The following is a 25,975-nucleotide window of genomic DNA, read 5'->3' as shown; positions in this document are numbered from 1 at the left end:
GCATTAATTACTTTGAAGCCTCCTTGACCCCAAACCTTGTTGACTCTGGGCAGAAGGACAGTCAGAAGTATGCTTTTAGTAAAGATAAGGGGAAGACCTTAACGGCTCCCCACAGTTGTGAAGGGTATAAAGTCTGTTATTTCATGTATTTATGTATTTATTTGTTTGTTTATATGTGGATATCTACTTATTCCTGCACTAGTTGCTAAACTTTTTTTCTCTCCATTATGTTGTCTTTGTTCTTTGGTTAAGAGATCAGTTGACAGCTAGGTGTGATGGCCCATGCTTGTAATCCCAGTACTTGGGAGGCTGAGGCAAGAGGATCACAGGTTCAAAGCCAGCTTCAGCAACTTAGTGAGCCTCTCCAAAACTTGGGGAGACCTTGTTTCTAAAATAAAAAGTTAAACAGATCTGGGACTGTAGCCTGGAAGTAGAAGACCTCTGATTTCCACCCACAGTACCACAACACTAACAAAAAAGATTGATTGTTTAAAATTGACTAATTACATATTGCTTACTTTCTGTTCTTTCTATTCTATTTATATATTTTTCTATTAGTTTGATATCACATAGAATGGGTTTTGATATTTTCTACAATTTTGTAAGTTTATTTTAACCATACAACTGAGCGACATGAACTCATGAATCCATCATAAAAAAAAACAAGCACCAAGTCACTGGTGACATTTTTAAAGAATTTTAATTTTACCACTTATTATTACAAAAATTTGTCATGGTTCACTGGATTATCCACCTAGAGTTTCTGAGGTTTCGTACAATTCCATTAAGTTTAAGAGTGCTCTGTAGATCTATAGAAGTTTGATTTCATGAGAAAGATAGCCATGAGTGTCTCTTGGTAGCTATTCTTAGATCAGACACGTTCTGGCTCTGGGACTTCATACTGGCAATTGCCCCTAAGGATTGGCAGCATATTTCATCCTTCTCATTGACTCTTGTTCGCATGATCTTCCAGAATATTCCAGAGGCTCTTCTTGGAAGAATAACTCTCAGGATTACCCAGTGATTACAGCTCATAGATTGTCCTTAGGTCTTGTCTCCTTCTACTGTGTCTCCCCTCCTTAACCACTCTCAGATACATGGAGTCATTAGCTCCTTACTTTTGACTTGACCTCCACAGGACAGGTCTTGGCATTGTTCCTTGTTGAGTTTTCCAGCAAATATACCAGCATTGAAAATGCTGTTCTTTTAAGAGCATATTCAAAGGTTTTTGATTATGCCAACCTGCCTCAGGAAAACACATTTTTAAAACTCCACATAGGGCTAATCTTAGGTTCCTTTTTAGTAGCTTTATTTATTTTTTTTTTGCTTTGTTATTTAGTATGAAATTGTTATACTGAACTATTCTGTATTTTAGTGAAAGATTTCATAGTGTCAAATATTTTGCCAGTGATTTTCAAAGAAGAGTTGGCAATTTAACTTCAGATACATAAAGGATCCGATAACATGTTCATTTTTTTTCTCCATAATCTTCCTAGAGTAAATAAATACCTAAAAAATTATTTCTAGAAAGAACCTAAATATCTCATTGTGGTACAAAAATCAAACTTAATGCTTCATTATGTAAGTTAAAATTTCCTAATGTACATGATATACATTCACAAACATATCAAAGTCAATCACTAAGCCAAACATGAGAATGGAGGGGGAGGGAATGAAGTAAGAATTAGGAAAGTGCTGAGTGATATGAGCATGTATGCCTCTGCCATCTTGTACTCCATTAAGATGTATTACTACAATGCATCAATAAAACAGAAAAACCTAAGAATGGTATGAAAATATCAACTATGATTTGCTAAGCACTTTCTATGTATGAATTTGGTATGCATATGCATGTGATACATATAATTTCTAATACTAATTGTGAAAACTAAAGCAATTCTTATTCTATTAATAAAAGAAGTAAACTTGAAACAAGATCAATGAAATCAGCCTAGCTTTTGTTCAAATCATCATGTAAGCATTTATGCTGTTATCTTAGTCAACTTCCTTAATTTCTTGAATCACAGTGACAAATCCCATTGACCCTTTTAATTTTATCTTCAGCCCCAAATTACAGGTACTTAGATTCAATCCCTACTTTATGTTGATATTTGATGCATAATAAAAATCTCAAACTTACAGTGATCCAAAATGAAATTTGTATTTTTCTTTTCCCAACTTATTCTTCTCAGTCTTCCTTTGGTAACACATGGGCTGTTTTCTTTCTTCTGTACCTAAATTATAGACTACCTTGGATTTATAGTCAAAATAAACCCTTATACTATAATAAAATCTTCAAAAATATTTTCATCTCACTCAAATTTAAATCTAAATTTATAATGATTATCTACAAGGCCTTCCATAATAAGAACTCTTGTCTTTCTTTTCTCTCTCCATTTCTTAACCACACATGCCACACTGACCTCTTGGTAAAGCACATTCTTTCTTCAACACTTTATGTCCTTTCTTTCCTTTCCCTACTTACTTCTTTGTCTTATTTTCTTACTTCCTTCATTTCTCCTTCCTTCTCTCCCTCCTTTCCTCTTTCTTATTTCACTTTCTTCTTTCTTTTTCTTTCTTTCTTTAAAACTACTTTAAACATTATTAAATTTCTTATGCGCTTTACTATATGTTCTTGAATTTAAATAGAAGAATCTGTGCAATATTTATAGAGGGAGCAAAAGAAAGTCTTTTCTACTGTATGAATTGATTTCTTACAATTACCAAAACAAATGGGTGTGCTGCCTGGAAGTTTCTTATGCTGGCATTTATTGTGGATGTTGAAAAGCATTGTTGTCCTCTCATTCTAACTCAAATTGCTACTTTCTTAATTTTGTGGATAAAGATGCTGGTAGTAAAATGCTTAGCAAAATCAGAGTATAAAAAGTATAAAAAGTATATTAGCACAGTTCTGCACTGGATGTTTCTTCAGTAATAACAATAAAGGCTGTCACAAGTCTTTATAATTATTTTTGTATTCACTGTTTTTAAAACTGGAACACTCTCAGAGCAATGCTTCTTACACGTATTTGAAGCCTTTGCCATTTTTTTTAATTGGAAGTATCTGCATTTTGTATATTTAAAAATGCTTCAGTTTTGTAAATTTACTTAGGGTTCTCCAAAAAATCACTTGCTATTTAAAAAAAATCTTATAAAATTTTCACTTAAATATATATTATTTAATATCTAAGCACTTAGATGAGATTTACTTTCCTATGTCCTATCCAGTTCACCTTAATAAAGTTCAATTTTAATATTTATTGACAGAACATCCTTTTCTCTTTAAAGGTGATTATAAAATGGAATATCCTTAGTATATGAAGTTCTGCAGAGCATACTCAATTAGAATTGTAAGGATGTAGACAAAGTTCTTGATTGCTTCTTTAAGTTAGCTTTCTTTATTAGAAAAATAATGTCTACATACTGAAGTACAAAAAAAGTTTTAAAAATTACTTTGAGATTTAAGATTATTTTAAAATTCTTGAAATTACCTTCTCTTTGTTATTGCCATCTAAGCTTTATTGATTTTGAATAATTTAAAACATATTAAATCCCATGTAGAATATTTTTGTGGTTCTATCATTCAACTACACAAAATAAATTTCAAAAGGATAAAAATTGTATTAAAATCATTATAATCTTTGATGTTATTGAATGTCAATGAAATTTCTCTCTGTATTGAACAGTGAGATCTGGATCCACTTCATAAACTGTATCTATAAAACTCATTAGCTGTAAAATTTCACTAAAACATTAAGATGAAAAAGCAATATGATGTATACTAAGCTCAAATACTGCTGCATATTGTGACTACATAGGATAGTACAGATAACATCAGGATAAATGTGTTTTAAAGATCATAGTAGGGCCCGGGGTGGTGGTGCATGCTAGAATTTCCAGTACGTGGGAGTCTGCGATAGGAGGATCACACAGGTTTGAACTCAGCCTCAGATACTTACTGAGGCTCTCAAAAACTTAGTGAGACTCTGTTTCCAAATAAAAATATAAAAATAGGTCTGGGATTATATACCACAGGTAAAAAAGCTCCTGAGGTCTATCCCCAGTTATACACACACACACACACACACACACACACACACACACACACACACACACACACGATAAAATAAAATAAAAATTTGGAAAAAAAATTAAACAAAGGTGTCATAATATTTGTATGTCTACCTAAATTAATTGCAATGAATTAAAACAGACTATGAATGAATTATATAGAAGTAGAAACTTTCCTTAACATTTACAAAAAGTATGCTTTATCACATTAACACTGTATTAATAGTGATATCTCTCCCTTTTTTCTTTTTTCCCTTTCTTCTCGCTCTTGCCCTTCTTTTTTTTTTTCCTGTTTTTTGATGCTGAGGATAAAACTAAGGACCTGAAATATAACAGATTTGTGCTTTACCATTAAGCTATACCCTCAAACCAATCACCTTTATTTTTTCTTTCATCTCTACCATTTTTTAATGTTTTTCTTCCTTCCTTTCTTTCTTTCTTTCTTTCTTTCTTTCTTTCTTTCTTTCTTTCTTTCTTTCTTTCTTTTCTCTCATTTATAGAAGCAGAATTGTTCCAGAAATAATCCTTGTGAAATTTTAATCATGTTATTGACACAACTGGATCAAATACTCATCTCATTACCAATAAATGAAATTAAACAATTATGAGATATCTGACTTAAACTTATAATAAGCATGTTTTCTTTATGGACCATGGGTTGCTTTACTAGATTGTATGGCTACAGTTTGGATATAGGAATGAGAATAATAGCCAGAATGTAGAACAATAGCCAGAATGAGAACAATAGCCAGAGGATGTAGACAAAACCAAGGGTGTCAGAGGCACATTGTCTCCTTTGTATCACTAATACTAAAGCCATGCATAGCACAAGGGAGTAGCCTATTAAATTTATCTTTTCTAAATGATAAAGCTCTGTGTATTATTATATATGATATAATATGTGACATTTTATGAAATTATATATGTGTGTGTTTATATATTCATATATATGATTTACATGTCCAAATTGCAGATACTCTATGTTGTTTCTACATTCATAGTATTTGCTTTTTGATAAACTTTTGATTGTATAATTTTATTTATAATTATAAACTACTTGGCACCTTGACCATTTAGTATGCAAGAAAAAGAACGGATAAAACAGATTGTACATTATCAAAATATTTTTCTCTAATCATTTATAATTAGCATAAATTAATAAGATTTCTCTACCTTTCTAGATTTCCAAGAGGAATTAATTTTGAGACTGCCTACCTTATAAGCTTCTGAGTTGGAGGGCTGAATTCACCAATTAAGTTCGCAACAGATTAATTAGTTAGTAATTTGGGAAGTTAATCATCGTTCAATGGTACTTATTAAGTGCCTTCATGCCCATGGAAGATTGGTTTGGGAGGATTGAAATCTCACTTGAAGATACATTTAAGTGGTTTGGACACCTCATCTCAAACCTAAATATACCATTGGTTCTGCTCAACCTCCTTTGTCACTCAATAAGATAAGATATTAAAGACAATACAAAGATATTTAAGAACACATAGTACATGCATTAGAGGCTTCATGGTTTTTATTAGAGTTTGATTAAATTATATTCTATGTAAAAGTTTAAGCATTTTGAGCACAACCTGAAACTTTTTTCTTTCATTCTCTGGAGAATTTTTCATGTCCTGTCTCAGTTCACAGATGAAAAATCAATTTTACAATTTCTTCACTAGTAACTAGTGGTACTTTGTTCAAATCACAAAGCTCCTACTACACAGTTTGCCCAATTCAGCAAAAATATGTGCCTTTGTTCACACATCCCAAGAGAAGCCCAATTTGGAGTAGCAAGAGAGTTCCAGTCAGGAATTACTCATATCAGCAAAATTTGTTAAAGTATTTACATAAATCATAATTAGCTAAAGCTGGCTTGTTAAGTCCTTTACTTTCGATAGCCATGCTTCCTTAGAAAATTATATCGTATTTACTACAAATAAAAAATACAATAGGATTTACATAAATTTATATAGTCACAAATGCATGAGCATGTGACTATATTTCTTGGACTGTCTTTTGAAAATAATATATTTACATATTTTTTACCAGAGAACCTTAGAGTAGACACTGCTGACCAGCTCTCAGAAACTCCTGGTTTTTGCTGAGCTGTATTTTCTTTATCATTTTATATTTGTGAGAGTTGATGGAAAAAAAAAAAGATTCACCTTTACAATTATATACTATAGACATATTTTTCAGTTAGTATGTTAACCACAGTAATTGATCTTACATTTAGACAATTCTAGGAAAAGGTTCTCCAGAACGGCTTTTGTTAGTCAAACTTTAGCCACTTCCATCCAATGTTCTCTTTTATCTCACCTCTCTCACACATGCTGTAGCACAAGCACAGTCCCGCTTACTCTGGCCTTTGTGAAACTGTAGAACAGCAGGCTCAGCTCCACTTTGAACCTTAGATCTCCTCTTGTATAAAGTAAGTGAGTACAGTGATTTTTGCTCCTTGTGGTTGTTCCATAGAAAAGCCTTAGAACTAACAACTTCGGAGACATAATCGGCTTGACCAGCTTGTTAACAATACTTTTGGCAGCGTATTTTGTTAGATTTGCAATCATCTGACTCCTTCCTTGAGAGAGGGAAGAGTAGGAAGAGTAGAAGTGGAGAGAGGCAGAATAAGGTAGCATTTTGTGCATTCTTACTAGTCAAAAGGCTCAATTTCTACCAATACTAATCAGTACAATTAGTACAAGACATTAAATTGTTCAAAGTTTATGTGAAGAAATCCACTACTAAAATTTTGCAAAAAATGTGAATCATATTGTTATACTTAACAAATCCTATTGTTGTTCTTGACAGTGATGATAGACTAAGATATGAGGCAAGCTGAATCTCAAACATATGAAAGAAATCTTTACAGAATTCTAATTCTATTTTAATTTTTTAAGTGGGTGCATTTCCTGCACATTTTATTCAGGAAGTACAAAGCAATTTTGGGATGATCTGTGTAAATACTTCTTTCTTCAGATTCCTGCCAGAATCTTATCGGATCAAAATGTACACTTAACATTTGGTTTATTCTTATTTCAGCAATCACATTTTAACATTCTATTATGTTTAAAATTCATTTGTTATGGATAAGTTCATATGTTGAAACCTTAATCCCCTCACAGTATGGTATTAGTAGGTAAATTTTGGAAAGGTAATTAGATTTAAATTAGTTTATAATGATGGAATTGAAAGAATGGGATTTTGTCCTCATTAGAAGAGAGATGCTGAAGCCAATCTCTTTACTATATATTGATACAACTAGAAGACAGGTAACTGATCTATAAACTAAGAAGAGGGTCCTCTCACTGAGCCTGACCACACTGCACCAGGATCCAGGACTTCCAGTCTCCAAAAGTATGAGAAATGAATATTTTTTAAGCCACCAACTCTATCTTGTTCTGTGTCCTGTGATAGTAGCCCAAATTAAGACATCATTTTTCTTTATTAAAAGATAATAAAGATTTTAATATAGTAATATATTTAATTAGGTAATTTTCAAAACTATTCTTAGTGAACATGGGATAATGAATAGTGTCTTGTAGGGAAAGACTATAGTGTAGGAAGAAAGTGTTGTCTCTACTAGCTGATGCTAAGAAACTCGGGGGTTTCACCTGTGTGCCACTGCCGAACAACCATCAGTTACCATCATTAAATAACAATCTAACTTAAGCTGCTCTTTCATGAAAGTCTTTTTCTTTTTATGGTTGACTTTAATGTCCTCATTAACCTGAATTTGTCAGTATATAAAAGCCCAGTAAGAAAAAGGCATGGAGAAGGTTGAATCCATGTTGTGATTTACCTCTAGTCCAAACCATAAGGATGCCCTGGGGCTGTGCACTCCTTGTGTTCACACATTTGTTGGAGAAATAGACTGGAACATAGAATTGCTTCAGTTTGATCTGCCATGGCTTATCCCTGACCCTACTTCCCAATGAGGATACAGACAAGATTTCTAACACTGACACTATTTTTGACAGCCTATGTTGAATTAGACTTCTCTTTCATAACCCACCTTTAAAACTATGGGGGCATAAAAAAAAGTCTATTCTTTATCTAAAGAATTTTATTGTTCTGTATGTATACTTATTTTGTAACTTCTAAGTTTTGTTATTTTGCTTTCATAGCACTTTTGAATTATTGTCAACTTTTCTATTTTTTCAAATAAATACTGTATTAATGTGACAGCCAAAGCTGCAATGTATTTAATTAGAAGATTGTCCTAATGTTTCACAATAACTGAAAATATGTGTTGTTTTATACAATTTAAATGCTTATAATCCCAGCATTCAGGAGGCGAATACTGGAGGATCACAGTTTGTAGAGTCTCAGCTACTTTTGCGAGGCCCTTAGCAACTGAGACCCTATTTCAAAAACACAAACACTATAAAATAGAGCTGGGGGTGTAGCTCTGAGGCAAAATGCCCCTGGGTTCAGTCCCCATTACTGCAAAACAAAAAAAATAGATTAAAGGATTGTTATAGCTCTTCATCACTGTAACCTCACCCACCCAAACGGTTAGTCAATGTCAGTGACCCTTGCTAGACAGTAAAATATATGTTCAAATTTCAAAAGATATTGTGAGGCAAATTCATTTTTTACTTGGAATACTACTATCCTAAAATATTGTAGGAATATTTTAGAGGTCAATTTACAACTACATTATTTCTTGCAAAAGTTTAAAAATACTTAATGGCCCCTTTTAACTTTTAAGAAAAAATCAGAATTATCTTGGTAAGGCATGCAATTCAGTGGGCAAACACACGCCTCTTAAACATTTTTAGTAATTAATGAAATGTAGGCAGTTCAAATATAATTTATGATGCTTGGACAGTTTCCCTGTGTTTGAAAATTTGGAATCTATTCTTTCTTGACATTGTCTTGAGTTCTTTAAATATTCTGGATATTAGTTCCTTTTCAGAAAAATATCTTGCAAATTATTTTCTTTCATTCTATGAGTGATCTCTTGACTCTGTTGTTTCCTTTTTAATGCAGAAGCTTCTCAGATTTATATAATCCCATTTCTCTACCTTTTTCTTTAATTAATGGTACACTGTAGTCATACATTTTCATGGAGTACAAGATGGTAGAGGCATACATGCAAACATCACTCATTTAGCCCTTCTCCAATTCCAATTCCATTCCTTCCCCCTTCCCTCCTTCTCATGTTTGGCTTACTGATTGACTTTGATATGTTTGTAAATGTATATTACATACATTAGCAAATTTTCCTCTTTCACCTCCCTTCTCCCTCAGTTAGGTTGCCTTATTTGGTCATCTATGGTTTCTCCTTCTTTATCTAGAGTTCTTCCTATGACAATTTTATAGCCACACAATTCACAACTGCCAAAACTATGGAACCAGCCAAGATGTCTATCAACAGATGAACAAATTGCCAAAATAGGGGATATATATACACAATGGGATTTTACTTGCCCATAAAGAAGAACAAAATTATGGCAGTTGCAAGGAAATGGATGAAACTGTAGAACATTATGCTAAGTGAGATTAATCAGAAAAAAGTAAAAAATCTACTTTTGTTTCTGTTGTGAGTGCATTTGGGGTGTTATCCTGTGGATATTGCTGTGTCAAAAAGAATTTCCCCCAAGTTTTTTTTTCTAGTACATTTATAGTTAGAGGTCTTACACCTAGGTCCTTGATATATTTGAGTATATTTTTGTATATGGTAAGAGGTATGGGTCTGTTTTCATTTCTCAGCATATATATATATATATATATATATATATATATATATATATATGCATACATACACACACACACATAGTTGCTATATATATCACACACACATATATCTCATATGTATGCTGTTATATTATATATGTATATGCATATGTATATATGTGTGTGTGTGTGTGTGTGTGTATATATATATATATATATATATATATTAATTTTCTTGGTAACTTTGATGAAGAGACTGTACTTCTCCAATGTATGTTTTTCATGCTTTGGTCAAAAATTTGTTTTTTTTTTTGTTTACTATGTTACTGTAAAAAAAGTGAGTAATTAATGTACAAGGAGAAACTATTTTGCCTCATGGTTTCAATGCATATTCAGTTGCTTTTTGGAATTCAACAAGTCAGAACATTTGGTGAAGAAAACTACTATGGATATCAGGAAGTGAAAGAAGGAAAGTTCCAGAAGGTCTCAATATCCCCTTCATGAGCATACTCTCAATAATTAATTTTATTAATTCCACTAGGTTCCAAATCATCACTTCCAATAATATCATGGCCTGGGGACCAAGCCTTTAACACATAGATCTTTATCACATAGCTAATCCAAACTATAGCAGGTAAAAATATAAGGATTAATTTCTGGATTTTTTATTCTATTCCATTGGTATCTTTAATCTATTTTTATGCTAGTATCATGCTTTTTATTACTATTCATTTATAGGATATATTGAAGTTAGATAATGTGATACCTTCAGTTTTTTTTTAACATAGAAGCGTGCATGTAGTTCAAATGATAGATGTATAATGGTTATAGTATTTATATATAATAATTAACTTATGTTTTAAAATAACTAGAAAAGAAGATGTTAAACATTCCCAACACATAGGAATGATAACATTTAAGGAGCCTGAAATACTGATTGTCAGCTGGGCGTGGTGGTGCATGCTTGTAATGCCCACGCTTGGGAGGCGGAAACAGGAGGATGGCGCTGGTTCTGAGCCAGCCGTCCTGGCTTAAGAGAGGTCTGGGAGTGTAGCCTGGAGGTAGAAGGGCTTCCAGAAACCCCAGTACCACCAAAAAAAAAAAAAAAAAGAAGAAAAGAAAAGAAATACTGATTGTCTTTATTTGATCATTGTGCATCGTATGCATTTGTTGAATCACAGTGTTGTAATTTATAAGTATGTACAAATATCTTACCTTATCAAAAATTTTGAAGACTATATAAAATCTTAACAAAAAATCTTAAGTTTTCTTTCGTTTTTCTTTCTTGCTTTTTTCCTTTCTATTTTCCTCCCTTCCTTTCTTCTCCCAATTTGAAATAGTTGTTTTTATAATTCTAATAATTTTGCCTTTGGGACTGCTTAATAACAACAATGAATATTCCCCATCAGTACCAACTGAATCACTCTTATGGAAATGTTTACTACCAAAATGATTAACACTTAGACATAGAGTTCTCATTATCCCAAGTGCTTTATTGCAAAATATAATTATTTCTAATTAAAGACTTGCTGGCTTGTCATCTCAGGACTCAATCATGAGTTTATGAGCCTGAGGGCAATCTGAATAAGCCCCTCTTATGCTATCCTCAAATAAATTAGTAAACATCCCTAGTAATTTTAAATTTAACTCTCAGTCTATTGTCTTCAAAGAAAAAGTGTGTTTTTTAAAAAAAAAAAACAATGAATAGTTTCCCTGTATACTCATTCATCATATACGTACTGAGATTTATAATGATTGCATTTAATAATAAATTCTCAGAATAAATATTCCTGCAAATAATATGTGTTCCTTGTAAAATAAAAGTCAGCATTTCTCTGTACATTATATAGTCCTGAATGTCATCCCCAATGCACCTATTTTGTGCTTGAATCTACATAGTCATACTGTTTCTCAGACTATTGCATTGACACACCAATTGTGCCTCTGCTTTGGGCTTTGGCCCTTGCTATTCTCTGCCCTGGAACCTATACCAATTTTCCACATGGTTCACTCTCACAATTAATTTTGCCTTCACATTTATTGAGTATTTACCAGGTGCTCTTCTAAACACTTTGAATGTCATCTTACTGAAAATAAGTTATCAGTTTGATGACAGGGGTTAAGTATAGTGTCATGGTTTAAGGACACAAGTAACAAATGAAGATCTCATCCAGTACTAATACAATACCAAAGCAACTAATGAACAGGAATGGACAGAATTCAGAGGTGTTATTTAATTATCTTTCCTTCTGCTCATTCACATGTATTTATTCCTCAGAATGTGTTATTTGAAATTATATCTATTGATTCTTATTGTAGAATGAAAAACACAAAATAAGGTCAGGCACCTCCAGTAAAAATGGCAGTTCTAGGAAATAGAAGTCAGTTATATAAACTGTCAATTACTTATTAGTCCAAGGTAAATGTCAGTTCCATCTTACATCACTGAGTAAAAGATGTTAGAGTATAAAATAATATATTGGCTGGACACAGTCTCATAAGCTCTTATAAAACAAATGCCTGGATATAGCTTCTTAATGTGGAACATAATGATCCATAAAACAGAAACAAGTCATTTTACTTTGAGTAACCAGAGTCTCCATTAATCTGGAAGGGCATATGTGCATCCAAGCTAAGATATAAAACTATAGAAAAACTGTGTATTTTTCAACATTTCCTTCATTTGTTGTTTGCAATGTCTGTGACCACACCAAGGAATCTTGGGACTGTAGAGTGCCTCAAAATATTCTCCAAAATTTAAAGCTCACCTTAATGCTAGTTCCTCCTGTTTGTGAATCTAAAGTGTAGTTGTCTTTTATTCAGGGACCCAAAATATTGTGCAATTTTAATTGTATAATCTGGGAGTGGTGGTGATACTAATTTATTTTCATTTATGCAGGATTCAGGGGATATTTTTCTCAATTTTTATTATGTTTTATAGTGTGGGAGATAAAACTCAGAGCCTTGTGCATGCCTGACAAGTGCCATATTACTGAGCTCTAGCTCTAATCCCAGGAAAGTATGTGTGTGAGCAGAGGAAAGTTAACTTCAAAGTCAGTGTACCAGCTTTCTAAACAGACAGATTTAGGTTCAAATCCTGGCTGTGCTGTGTGATAATCAGAAAGTATCACATATTTTCTAAGATCTGCTTTATTCCTATCCCAAAGAAAGATTATATCTATTTCATAGAGATAATATGACAAATGAGAGAATTATTAGAACATTTGATCAAGAATCATGGAAGAGTAAATAATTAAAAAATATTCTTCTTTCTCATTTTTTCTCTGTATAAGATAAAGTGAGCATTTGCTATGAAATATAGAATATACCAGCTTATTATATATTTATACAGTTCCTACATGTTGACTATGTCAAGTATTTAGTATGAAGGTTTCCAAGCACTTTATTGATCTTTTATGACCAAATGAAAGAGGAAACAATAGTGCTTTCAGCATATGTTTGAAAAGTAAATTTCTCCTTGACCAAATTCTACTCAAGTTTCTCTGAGTTGTTTGCAACCAGGCCCCATCTTATGGTATATCCTTAATAGCCCAATGTCAACAATAATTTTTCTAAGCTAATTTAGTCAGAATCTTGTAACTCTCAGTGTTCACTTACCCTCATTATTTGATCAAATTCTTTATCCCTCATGGTCCCCTCAGGGAATATCTAATCTCTTTAGCCTGCTTTCAGCAAAATACTATAAAATTTATTTAGCCAGAATTCCCCTTACCCATGAGATTTCCTCTTAGTAATCTTTCATACATGAATCAGCCTCCCACACTCTGTTCCTGGAGTATAAATTCTTGTAAATTCTCCATGTTCTTCCTGGATTTGGAGGTGAGTCCAAAATCTATCTGGCCCATGTGATTAAATCATTTTAGTAGTCTGTGCATACTGACATAGTCTTGAATAAAGTCTGACTTAACCTTTTAACCAATGCTGTGACATTCTCCACATTACTTAATAGATTCTATCCAGTATTATACCTCTAAATCCCCTCTCTGTGTTGATGGCTCCTATCTCTATATTCTCCGTCCTGCTCTAATCCTTTGGCTCCAAGACTGACTTCCCTTTCACATCTAATTGAGTTGTTGAATGGTATCTCAGACAAAACGTGACAAAAAAGACCTATTGATTGACCTCACACACCTTCAACTCTTCTGCAAGTCTATCTATTTTGATAATTGTTGCAGTTTCTTACCAATTGCTGAGTCTCAAGTTAGAAGCCTACTTTGCTGATCTCCTTGGATTCATTGCTTTCTGATGTTAAGTTCAGACAGGTCTACCTAAAAGGTTATATCTGCAAACAAATTATTTTCATTTTATATTCTAGTGTTCTAAGTATAACTATTACTTCACAAAGGCAGCATGATAGACTCCTAATAGGTTTTTCTTCCTCACATTTTTTTTTAGTACTGCAGATTAAACTCAGAACCTTGAACATTATTGGAAAGTGCTCTAAAACTGAGCTGCATTTCTAGCCTTTTATTTATTTATATATTTACTTGTTTATTTATTTTTATTTTGAGATGAGTCCTTGCTAAATTGTCTAGGCTGGCCTTTAACTTGCAATACTGCCTCAGCCTTCCAAAGACTTAGGTCATAGGCATGTGCCACCATACCTGGCTCCTTCCAGGTTTCTGTAGTATACTTACAGTACAGTTTTTTATTGAGAAGGAATGGGAAAGTATCTCCTTGGCCAACCACCAGACAGGCTTCTCTGAGCCTTCTTTCACCAAGCCTCATTCTAAGACTCATTCTTGACATTCTCAGAAAGCCTTAGAAAAGAACCCTGATAAAATGGGGTAGAAGTCACCCTACCCCACCTGTAATATCTGATCTCCCCTGATATCTAATCAAGCTCCTCATCTCCCTCCCTAGATATCTGAGTCTTGGGTCTCGCTTTAGCAAGAGTCCTGTGAGGCCAGTCAAACAAGAATGTCTCTGTCCTTAAAGTTCCTTAGAAAGTTTCTCACCACTCACCTCCACTCGCTGGCAGACCGCACATGCTCAGTGGTCTTTGGTGCATTCAGGATTGAGTTTAGTTCTGTTCTGAAGACATTTTCCTCTACTGTAGAGGTTACTGAATAAAAAGTGTCTTTATTACCTTTAACTAGTGACCAGCTCTATTTTTTCTTTGTGAAGGTGACTTTCTAAGATATTACTCAACTATTTGTTAAAACTTTAAAAAGTATTTCTCAGTGAGATAGAATGAAATAAAATGGAATGAAATCCTACATTCTACACCAGAGTCGTGGGGATGTGGTATGGCCTTATCTGATTTTTCTCCCAACCCTTTCTTCCTTTCCTCCTGGATTTGCTCATGGACACTGCATTACCATCAGTGAGAGCTCTATTGAAATGTCACTTTTCCCAGAAAATCCATCCATAAATTCTCTGACTAAAGAAGAACTATATCATTATGTCTCTATGTGTTGCCTTTCATAGTATTTCTACATATTTTAACTATTTCTTACAAAATTCTTGTTAGTGTTCAAGTAAAATAGTGCTATGAATTTGGGTACTAAATAAACATGCCTTACTATATGCCTGCCTGTTTGTATATTTGTTCTGCAGAGTCACCAAGTGAAAATCATAAAGGCAAAATAATGTGAAGAAAAAAAGAATTAAGACAGAGCAAATTTATATTTTTATAATAAAAACATTTCTCCAAAGGCTTTGATCTGAGAGTGTCCCATTAGATGTGAACATGTGTGTGTGTGTGTGTGTGTGTGTGTGTGTGTGTGTGTGACACACATACAGTAGAATGCACACATTCTTAATTCAAGGACAGATCTTGGTTCAAAAGGGTGACTAACCTCTTAAAATCCTTAATGCTCTAAGATGAAAAGTCACTTTGGGGGCCAATTACAGGATGTACTCATTAAGCCAACTATAAAAAGGCCATACAGCATGGGTATAAGAGGTTAGTCAGTACCATTAAGAAGTAACCTGGAAAACTAGTCATTTGAACGACTTTGCCTTTGAGCTTACCTCACAGCAAGCAGACACCAGCAACTGTGTTTGGTATCAAGTCCAAAGTTACAGAGCACAGTGGATAAAGGAAACTGGCTGTCCCTTTTTATTTAATTAGTTTCAATTTGAACTACAATGTAGTAGCTGTATGTCAAAGACTTATAAAAGGCAAGCCACCTAACATAACTATAGTCCATCTTTGCCCTCTTAGTGACCCTGTGTTCCAGTAAAAACCATAATGTAGATGCTCAGAAACCAGAGTGACTCCATGTTTGTCCCTACCTTCACCCCTGCCTTCAACCTGCAGTAACTGAAATTTCCCCTAAACCCTCGGCAGCCAATCAGCATAAAGGTCAGATCCCCAGGGGCCTGGAGAACTAACCAACATTCTGTTTCCCAGACCACAGCATCCTGAACCTTATCAATAGCCAATGAATGCCCAAAATGGTTTGGTAGCCACCTCAACTGAAATGAGCACTTGCTATTGTCCTTTATGTAACATCGGTGGTTTTGTCTTTATAAACCCTGCCTAACCCTGCCTAACCAGTGCTCCTTCTTGTTAAGTGTCCATTTTGGACATGGAGGGTCACCACTTTCCTGTGGACTCCTGTGATATCTTGGTTCTCACGTTGGCGGTATTCAAAAGAAGTATGTCTAAGGATGTTAAGAATACTAAGAATGCTAAAGTTATTCAAAATGTGTATGATACTTAAAATAGGTATGTAGCTTACTAAGAGGGTAAGCATCTTCCTTTCTCACTGGCAAACAAAAAGGGATCTACAGTGTATCTAAGGCCAAAGATGAGCTTTAAATCATAAAATCGATGTTTCCATTTATACAATTGTCTATTGTACATCTAAAAAAATAAGGATAAAAAACTTTGAGGAACTTTGGTATGACAGAGATCTACAATGGGGACAAAAATGATTTATCTTTTTATCTAGTGAACAAAATCTATAGCAGAGACCTAAAACCTTATATCATGGAGATATAGCCGACAAAGTCAGAAGAAATATGTTCATTTCTCCATGTCTTTCTAACCTCTGTCACCAGTTTCAAAATTAAATTACTCCTTTTTTAGTTAGTAATTTGTCTCTTTGATTCCTCAGTTATTGAAAAAAAAACCAAAATATCATATCTACTAAAGCTCAGAAAAAAAAATCTTCCTTTTCTGAAACTAAGCAGATACCTTCCTGGGACAGGTCCTGGAGGCAGAGGTAAGAAATAACACATATACTAATTCTCAGGGGCTACATGATCCAATCAATAGCACTGATGGCTTTTTCACATACCAGCTTGATTTTTCCACCTAGCACCTAGGGGCTTAATAAATCTATAGTAGAAAGTCTGTTTTGAACAAGACTTCAACCGATCAAGGTAAGAGTAAGAGGGTAAGTATAAATCACGATTCTTCCCTTTTGAAATTATTTCTTGTCACAGCAAAATACATATGGTCTTGTGACATATGTGCTAGTTCCATATTTATGACCTGCAGGAAGAAGACATTGTTTTAGTAGAAGCAGATGGTGTCATGAGTTCCAGCTCTGTCTATGGTTTTATATCCTGAGAAGGGTATGGTTTTAGTGTTTCTTGTGACCAACGAAAGGGCCAGTGAATTGAGTAACTCTTAGAGACAGAATTCACAGGGATGTCATTGCAAACTGAAACTGCTTGAGTTATAGACACCTGATTCTGCTTCTACAAAACTGAGTTGACCTGCCATCTCCCTTAACGTCTCTGAGGGTCTTTTATGTAGTGAGGGAAATGACCTGGGTAATTTCTAAGCTCCTGCATACTTTTAAAATCACATCATTCTTTTGCTTCTTTGGTATTTTACAATGTTACCAAGATCTTTCAGAAAAGGGTAATCCATTCCTAACAAGAGATTACAGAACTATTCCCTTAATTTTGGCAAAAGGCTAAGCCCCTATTCTTTTGGGTATTGCCTGCTTTCTATATCTACACTTTTTTCCTTTGGCATTTAGGTTAAAACTTTTTTAACATATTCTCTGTCTCTCATTTTCTTCATTATTTTCCATCTTTATTATATTCTGTGCACCAAGGAAATCTACTGACAATGGTTTGACTTACTATTTTTTTTACCTTTATAATGGTATAAAACTATTAAACATTTGATAGAAACTATGCATTGAATTTTGAATTCTGTGCTGGCTTTATGTAGGACAGGATTCTCTCATGGTGCTGGGCTGCCTCAGTGAGCCACAGAATCCAAGTCCATCATATGATGATGACAGTAAACAAATGATATTCTGTAGACAACTTTGTTACCAGTGTTTTTTGGATATAGATACTCAAAAATTTACATGAGATATTCACCACTTTAATATAAAATAGACTTTATGTTAGATCATATCCCCCAGCTATTGGCTAATATAAGTGTTCTGAGCCTATTTAAAGTAAACCAGCTAAATCTGAAGTTATATTATGTTAATTAGATAAATTTTTAACTTATCATGTTTTCAATGGATTTGGGCTTATCAAGCCATAATCCCATCCTTAGCTGTGAAGCCTCTGTGCTTTTTCCAGATTGAAAAATATGCTATTAATTTTATAACAACATATAATAATTTATAACAAGTTATTAATTTTCTTTAACATAGCCCTCATCATTTTCATGTCCTGTTACTAGTGCAATTTTAATAGTAATTTTTATTTCTTTGGACCTAAGTGTCATTTTTAGCTTTGCTTTTAATCAGAGTCACACACTAACACTAACTGAGGGAAAAAAATTCTGTGTATTTTATAAAGGATTGAAAAATCACTCCTTAAATATAATGAAAGATGATAAAGTAATAAAAGGTTAATTATATAAGCCAGGCATGGTGGTACACGCTTATAATACCAGCATTTGGGAGGCAGAGACAGGAGGATTGTGGCTTGCAGCCAGGTTCAGCTACTTAGTGAAGCCCTTTGCAACTCAGTGAGACCCTGTTTCAAAATAAAGACTACAATATAAGGGTATAGCTCAGAGTTAGAATGTATCTGGATTCCATTCTCAGTGCCACAAATAAAAAAGAAAGAACGAAAAATAAAGTTAGCTAAACAAAATATTTTCCAAAAAGGGGAAGCATTTGGAGACTAAATATATGGCATGAGTTTCAACTCCAATGTTAACTAGGAGAATACAAATTAAATACAAATTAAAAATCCTATGAACTTATTCATATCTTTAAATGAATTGTGTTTTTCTTCTTGGGATATATTACAGTATTATCTACTATGTCAAGAAAAAATTCTGACATATTATTGGCTAAGGTATGGTTCGAAAGTAAAGTAAAGGTAGCATAAGTATTTTTCAATGAAAAAGATGCTTGCATTTTTCTGATAAACAATTCCCAGAAAACTGTCATAAAAATGGATGTTCCATAGCTCTCTAAAATAACTAATTTACAATGTTGTTTCAAGTACTCAATCCATTTTTTCTTTAGCTACAAAATTTTCTCTTTGAATTACTTTTTACATGGCATCCCATAAATAAGCCAGGTTTTCTTTAATTACTGAGCTCTAGTTATGAAAGGAGAGTGATCAGAGTAAAGGAGGTTATAGTTGGCTAACACTGTTCTTTTGTTATCTTCTCTGTTTCCTGCTGTGCTACCAATGATTCGCTTTTGCTTGTTGACAGTGGCTTTTTGCTTTGGGCTGAAAAGAATCTCTGAACACCAACTAGAAAAATGTGTGTTATTTCAACAAATTGCGACATCTTCAAAATTCAACACTTGTCATTATTCCACAGTTGTAATAATATGAGCAAGTGTGTCCTATCTCTCTACCATGCAATGACTTTAATGCTCAGTTCCTGGAATAGAGTCAAAGATAAGACGTGTTACTAAGAGCATTGTGTGTGTGAAGTATGGAACAAATCTGTGACTGGAGTGAATCTCAAATACATACTATGATAATAATTACTCCTTCTGTTGGAAACCATTTAGCAACCTCTGGGTCTCTCTTTATTTTCTAAAAATTTAACTCCTGGCTGAATGTAACTGTCTGTAATCATCCCTCTGTCATAATATAACCCCTATCAATATCTGCATTGCTAAGCATTCCAATACTCATGTCTCTCATGTCACCTCTTTATCTTCTTTACCTCATTTCAGTAACACCATGTGCATGACCTAAACCTTGTCATTGAAAATAATCACACATTTTTCCTAATCTCAATTTCAAATATTGTTTTCTGCTATTGTTTCCCCTTTTTCCATTCTGTCTTTGTGAATTCTACCTCCCACAATTTTTTGACTCGATGCCACTTGATTCTACCATCATTCAGTATCACCCATTTTTGTCCTCACCCCCTTTTAGCACAGCTTAAATTTCATAATTAATCACTGCCAGTCTTCCCCTGCAGATGTTCTTGGCTCTGTCACCACCCATACATTGTTTCATTCTCACTTCACTATTAGGTACAATAAATGTTAAATTGTTTTAACAAAAAGACTTAACAAATAAAAATATTTAAATAAGAAAGTAGTTTTTATCTCAACTTAGCTTATCAAGATGAGTGGTTCGTCTTAACAGCAAAACTCTGTTCTATGCAGACATTCAGGGCCTAGCTTTCCTTTCTCTACTCCCACAGCTAGGACACTGCCTTCATATATTTTACTGGAGCTGAGTTATATGCATGCCTACAACTCAATTGATATACAATGGAAAGACAGGTTAATAATGTTTTTTAAATCAGTATGCTCAAGAGTTTCCCATACCACTTTGGCTCAAAAGCCTAGTTAATAATTTGGTCTTGATTCCGGGCTTGGTGGTACACTCTTGTAATCCCCACACTTGGGAGGAGGAGATAGGAGGATCTCTCCAGCCGCGCTGGCTTAAGAGACCCTGTTTCCAAATAAAACAGTATAAAAATAGGTCTGGGAGTGTAGCCTGGAGGTAGAAGGGCTTCCAGGAACCCCAGTATCACCAAAAAAAAAAAAAAAAAAAAAAATGTGGTCATGTTACTAAGCATAGGCAAAAGATAATCTGTGAAATAAAATCTTTACCTGGATGAAAGTGCATGCAATATCATTTGAAAATTATAAAAACATAAAAATTAGAAGCCCTTATATCTGAACAAAGATGGAGATAAACAACCATGTTGACAAATCTCATTTTAAATTTAGAACTATTGACTTCAAGTCATCCACTAACGTCATTGTCAGTTATAATAATTTCCAACATTTCTTCTTTATTTTATATGTACCTATAATTTTTCTCTCAAACACTAAAAGTATTAATAATTAAAATGTCAACTTATGTTTATGCACCACCATATCCAGTAATTTCTATACATTATCCATCACATATTATTTCTTTCATGATTATAGGTCAAATATATTCATGGGTATATTAGATTCTATCTGTTTTCACCTCTGTGAGGATGTTTATGCAGGTGTTGTCTTTTTTTTTTTCTTTTTTTTTTTAAATAGTACTGGGAGTTGAACCCAGGGACATTTACCACTGAGCTCTATCCACAGTTCTATTTTTACTTTTTATTTTGAAACAGTTAATTTGATCTTTCTGTCTCAGCCTCCCAAGTACTGGGATTATAAGAATGAGCCACCATGCCTGGCTTTTTTTCATTATCACCTTTTCTCTTTTATTGGATTATCCATATCAGTATAAAAATAAATATCATCATCAAGACAAAGGAAACTCTAAGATTCTATGTATGACTCATCATGAATCTAGTTGTACTATTTTTACACCTCATTAAAGTAAAGTTTCTTGTAATAGTGATTTATCCAAATGACATTCAGTCTTCTCTCTAGACAGATAAATGATGATGATGATAATGATAGATAAATAGATATATAATTTGCTTTCAAAATTCCACCAAAGTTGAAATTCTCAGGGTTACAAATGATATCAGTTTTGCTAAATCTAATGGCCAGTTTTCAGATATCATCTTATGTGACCTTCCAGCAATGCTTAATACAATCATTCTTTCTTAGGAACACTGCATTAGGTAGGCATGATATCACAATCTCTTTCGTTTCCTTATATTTTACTAGTTAGTGTTTCTTATCCTCATTCCTTCTTCCTCTACTAATTTTCTGCTGAAGTTTAAAGTGCCTTTCTATCCCTCAGGTTTTTCATCCATACTCACTTTTACAATAAATATATTGACTCTACTGGCTTTATATATTAATCATATATCAAAGAATACAGCATTGTGTATCCAGCAACGTACTCAAAAGTTCCACTAGGAAGTTTAATAGGAATTCAGAATATGATGTGTTTGAAATCAGCCTCTTGTTCTTCATCCCAAGGTTTATTGTTCCTGTCTCAAGTAGTGGCAACTCTTTCTAGTTGTTGAACTAAAAACAGAATTGAATATGCCATTATATCCCCTATTTATTCTAGAAGCAAATACTACAGGGTTTAATTTCAATTTCTATCTATCTATCTGAATTCTAACCACTCTTCAATACTTTTTCACCACCACAATCACTCTGGTCTAAGATACCAGCATTATTCTCTCTTATCATAAGTTCTTCCTAACTGTTCTTGGGTCTGTCCTGGCTCCACAGGCATTTTTCACAGGCAGTTATCTTGTGAAAACTAAAGGTAAATTATTCTACTCACAGTCTTTAAGTACCCTCTAATATCAATGCAAAGCCTTAAATGCACACACAGATCTACTGTGGTTTTATCTCCTATTATTCAGCATACAGACCATGGGTGTAGGAGCCTGATAACTTAGGTCCTGTTATCAGTGTTTGAGCAAAGGCCTTGGCCCCAGTGGCTTCAATAGACCAGTCTCTGCTACATATCCAGATATGCCAATCACAGAGACAAGTAGTGGTGAAGGTTAGTAAAGGAGATTTTAATGAGCATGCCAATAAGAACAGATACAGGACAATGACCAAAATCTGTCTTCAAGGAGCTGAAAAAATACCTGAGGTTTTATAGAAAAGGTCAACAATGATGAGGTTGAGGGCTACTAGTTCTGAGAGGTTTGCATAGTTGAATACCATGGTCTAATTGTCTATTATCTTTTTTTTGTGTGTGGTACTGGGGTTTCTGGAAGCCCTTCTACCTCCGGGCTACACTCCCAGACCTATTTTTTTTATATTTGTATTTGGAAACAGGGTCTCTTAAGCCAGAGAGGCTGGCTTCAAACCTGTGTGATCCTCCTATCTCCGCCTCCCAAGCACAGGGATTACAAGCCTGTGCCACCACGCCCGGCTAATTGTCTATTATCTTAGCATTGGTTTTGCAAGATGATTCTGGAGAAAGTATTATCACTTGAGGGGGCAATTGGATTGTCACGAGGTGATTTCTTTTGCTTAGAGGAACAGCCTCAGTTTATGCAGTATGGTAAGGGAGTGGCGATCTCATCATGGGTGGTGTGTTCTGGGCGTCTTTACTGTTACTGGCAACCAAGGTGACTGTGGACTAAGGCAATAGCTAGATTCTTAGGTGCCACACCTGAGGTCTGAAACAAAGTACTATTAAAAGTTTATAGTAAAATAATGTGCCTGCAAATCCTGAAAATCACTCTGACCTCGGTATCCTTAGTCTTGAAGGGGAAATTAAATACATTAGGTAAATTTAAGGCTAATAAACCTTGTATTATAAAGCTTATGTGATTAACAAGTCCATATGAAGAGTTAGCAAAAATATAACCCAAATTTTAAGGAAACAAAAGAAGACAGAAAAAACATGACAACAGAGATATAAGCACAAAAGAATCAGTCATTTTAGCAAAAAAAGTTTCTCTGAGACCCTGCTGTAGCTCATACTATTACATCACTGGGTTTTACAAATTTAATCCTCATATCATTTTGGTGTTTGCTCAAATTTCATCTTACTTATAAGGCATTCTATTTAAAGTTAAATATTCGCTGGGCGTGGTGGTGCACGCTTGTAATCCCCTCACTTAGGAGGCAGAGACAGGAGGATCGCGCAGGTTCGAAGCCAGCCGCGCGCAATGGCTTAGGAGACCCTGTTTCCAAATAAAAATGTAAAAATAGGTCTGGGAGTGTAACCTGGAGGTAAAAGGGCTTCCAGGAACCCCAGTACCACCCAAATAAATAAATAAATAAATAAATAAATAAATAAATAAATAAAATAAAGTTTAATATTCAACTAATAACACTCTCAAATTTTTTTTTTTATGGTACTGGGATAGAAACCAGGGAAATTCTACCTCTGAGCTCCACTCTCATCTCAATGTTTTATTCTTTATTTTGAAACAGGGTCTCACTAAGTTACAGAGGGGCTGGCATTGAAGCTGCTATCCTCCTGTCTCAGCCTCCCAAGTACTATGATTACAAACGTGGGCCACCACTCCCAGCATATTTCTAATTTTCATTTCCTAAATGAGGTTTTTTTTTTCCCACACATATATGTGTATGTGCATACTCACATACATACACACACACACGCACACACACACACACACATATATATATATATATATATATATATATATATATATAATTTTATATAAGCCACGGATGGCAATTTATTGTATATTATTATTGCATATAAACTGTTTCTCATGGTCCTCACTTTATACATACTGAGTCTTCATAATTATCCTGTGAGGCAGTCATGTGTTTTACAAATGCATAGCCAAAACTCCAGAGAAACTGTAGAACCTATTCAAGATCACAAAGCTATAAAGTGGTAGGAAGAAGGCTTAACCCAATGTTTTTATGATGCTAATAAGCATTAAATATGCTCCTTTTAATAATATTGCAACTTAATTTTTATGGCTTTCTCTTACAAAAATTAAAATGCATATACTTTATACTCAGATATTAATATTTTAAGGAAAATATTTAAAAATTAAAACACTTGTTTTAGTGTTGTGCCATCTTTAAAAATATTTAAAAATAGCTTGTACATAGCTGCTGAATTTTTAATAACATCTATAAAAGAATAAACTCTTTTAAATGAGCTACTTTGATAAAAAAAAAGGGTTCTACTACCATTTGAAATTTATTGACATGGTATTTTTCCTATTAATGTCACATTTTTATGTGGTCAAGAACTGTATAAAGTGTTTTTAAATTCTGAGGGCACATAAAATTCTGTTCTATGTCCCTCACAATTCACCTGTTTGAAAAATAATTAGGTTCTTGACTGCAAGTGCAAGTAAGGCAATGCAAGTTCACATTAAATATAACTCTGAATATAATTTCTAGCTCTAAGGCACCAAATTACTAAGTAGAGGTATTTAACCTCCATGAAAAATAGAAACTATTCTTTTAATTTCAGAACCAAAGTAAATACGTTATTTGTTTAAAAAAAATGGAAAGAACAATGTTTCTTGAGAATTTGAAATTAAAAGGCAACAGATATTTAATCAGGGAATGGAGGGCATTAGTTATAAAAATAGGAAATTTATTCTGAAACTGATCTGATATTTAAGAAGAGTAAATAATTTTAGTTGTCCTTAACTATTTCTAAACTAAGTAAATTGAATACAGTAGATACAGAGAATTGTAATCTTCTCATTAAAGAGATAATTACCCAAATAAGAAGACAATTACCCAATGGTGAACAGTTGGAAAAGAAAGATTCAATTTTACTAGTAAAAATTGAAAAACTGTCAGAGAAACTTCCTGAGGGAACAAAGGAAGCACTCACAGTGGTCACAGATCTCCACTATTGTTAATGACAACTAAGAACATTTTACCTCTGAAAGGGTACCTGCTGAGCCACACAATGAAAAAGAGATCTGGAAGGAATTGATGCTTTCACATAGTAAGGGCATCTTAGTAGTAGCTGATTGGATAGATAAAGCAAGAAGTAAGGAGGATAGTCAGATGCCCCTTCCTAAAATACTTCCTATTATTCCAAGGCAAGACATTTTTTATTTTGACTGACTAATCTTCTATCCAATTTTCTTCCCAGTCATTCCCCAAATCTATGGCACCTAAGCAATTATTTTTTGTTAATTGAAGCTCATTTTATATTTAATAAAGCTTAACAACATTGAACTTATATGGCTGCCTTATAATTTTGAAAAGTCTTCTATTCTAAAATAATAAAATATTATCTATTTCCTTATAGGTCATTATACTAACAGATGCTAATGTATCCAGTGAAGTATATCCAACAAAATACAAGCAAACCTTGGATGAAAAAGTCAATTATTATATTAAAGTAATTATTTATTCACCATTGTTTCTTTCTGACAAAGGCTTTTTTCATTGAGTTGAATCTGGTCGGCTTCCTCTGTGTGTGTTTTCTTTCTACTGAGCCAAAAGCTAAATGCCCAGTT

Source organism: Muscardinus avellanarius, assembly GCF_963383645.1.
Source record: "Muscardinus avellanarius genome assembly, chromosome: 6".
NCBI classification, from domain to species: Eukaryota; Metazoa; Chordata; class Mammalia; order Rodentia; family Gliridae; genus Muscardinus; species Muscardinus avellanarius.
The sequence above is the reverse complement of the archived record's forward strand: the minus strand, read 5'-3'. Positions refer to the sequence as shown.